Genomic DNA, 2,173 nt, shown 5'->3' with positions numbered 1-2,173 from the left:
GTGTGTGTGCGTGTGCGTGCGTGTGTGTGTGTGTGTGTGTGTGTGTGTGTGTGTGTGGTAGAGTGCTGTATGAATGTGTGTGCAGAGGTAAATGAGGGTACAGATTGTGTTGTAAAGTGCTTTGAGTATCTTGATAAGATAAAAATGAGCTGTATAAGTACAGTCCATTTACAGCCTGCTGAGGCGCTTTCACCATCTTCATGGTTCCCGGCTGCTCCACATTGAAAATGCCCTCAATCCCTCCATCCTGTGTGCATGATAACAAAATAAATAAGTTTAAAATAACGAGATACTGACTTCCATTTTGACGTGGTTGCATGTCCTGTAGGTGTACAACAGGTCTCTGTTGAAAATAGGGCTGCCAAGTCAAAATCCAAGATGACCACCAGAAAAAAATATGGTTTCTAGTCATATATTACTTAAAAGTATAGTTTCTGCAAATGATGTGGGTGGCCTAAGATAAATTTATCGTGGCCAAGGCCCCCACTGGCCACCCCCTGACTCCTCCTCTACTCCTGCTTGGGATAAAATGTCTCCCTCCAGGATCGTCTCTCTGCTCTGCCTCAGACAAGAAATGAAAATAATCTCTCTCTGTTCTTCTCCAGAGTAACTCCTGTCCACCTGAATATCTTGCAGTAAAAACATTTAGGTTTACTTCATTCTCTGTTCAGTTCCAATCAAGGACCACAGTCAGAAACATCATGACCTTTTGATAGCTGTTCTCTTTGAACACGTTCATCAGTGATTTTAATGATGGGACAGGGTTAGTTGTCTTTTGTTCAGATTATTCTGGGAAGCTGGTTTCAGAGTTCTGTTGAAGTCAAATGTACATGTTGGTTTATTAGGATCTGGATCTTTTGTGGTGAGAGAACTACCCTCAGGGTCCGACTCATTGGTTCCTTTGCCAGAACTCCACCGTGGAGACTGGTCCAGACTTGCTCTGTGGGTGCTGTGGAGTTACATCTGACACCAAACACCCTGCAGGCGTTATGTAACACATGCATAAACGCACGCGCGCGCACACACACACGGTGCCGCAGGTGGAGCAGCTGTTGCCTGTTTGTTTTTTGTTATTTTTTACTTCATATGATGGCATCACTTTGTCATCACAATTGTTGCTTGCTGCCTCTTTGCCAGGACTTCATTAAAAAAGAGGTTTTTAATCTTAATGCTTTTTTATCCTGATGCATGCTCAATAATCCAGGTAGAAAAATCTAAAAACTTAAATCTGGTCCTCTGGACATTCAAAAAACAAGACAAAGCAAAACAACAAAAAAATGTAGAAACGTTTCGTCTCTCATCCTGAGGACTTCCTCAGTCTGAGGTGCTGTATTCAGCTCAGTCTTATAAATAGCACCTTCTCAGAGTGGATCAACCAGTTTGCTGCTGACCACTCTGATCCACTCTGAGAAGGTGCTATTTATAAGACTGAGCTGAATACAGCACCTCAGACTGAGGAAGTCTCTCGGATGAGAGACGAAACGTTTCTACATTTTTTTGTTGTTTTGCTTTGTTTTGTTTTTTGAATGTCCAGAGGACCAGATTTAAGTTTTTTTTAGCTTTTTATATCCTGGTAAAATAAAGTTTTTTTTGTTTTTTTTAATCACTCCCCAAAATAAGAATCTTTATTGAGTCTAATTTGACTTCTTCAGTTACAAACTAAAAAATATTTTAATAACGGCTACAGGCCACACCCCCTCCACCTGCCTGGAGTTGGTTCAGTCCAACTCAGGTACAGATTTCAGTAAAAAAAAAAACACTTTGAACTTGTCAGACAACTCTTTAATTTTTCTTTTCATATTTGTCTTTTTATGTTGCAGAGCTCATTTTCACACAAGTGTCAGCTCAACAAGAAACAAGTCAGATGAAGCATCCTAATCATCACTTGTTTTATGTTTGAGCAGGTTCATGTCGTTAGTACTATGTGTGTTCATTTTTCTGTCCTGTCAGCAAAATACCTCATTAATGAATGGACAGATTTAGAAGAAACACATTGGATGTACATCTACAACTTATCCCAGTTTAAGATGGCTGCTGCAGCTAAAAGCCATTAGCAAACACATTCTGCAAAGCTAGCTAAAACAATGACAGATAAAAGTACAAAGTAGCAAAACACTAGCTATGAGTAGCAAAGCACTAGCTAAGGGTAACAAAACACTAGCTAATGTGCAAC

Source organism: Nematolebias whitei, chromosome 15, assembly GCF_014905685.2.
Source record: "Nematolebias whitei isolate Nwh7 chromosome 15, NemWhi1, whole genome shotgun sequence".
Classification (NCBI taxonomy): Eukaryota; Metazoa; Chordata; class Actinopteri; order Cyprinodontiformes; family Rivulidae; genus Nematolebias; species Nematolebias whitei.
The sequence above is the reverse complement of the archived record's forward strand: the minus strand, read 5'-3'. Positions refer to the sequence as shown.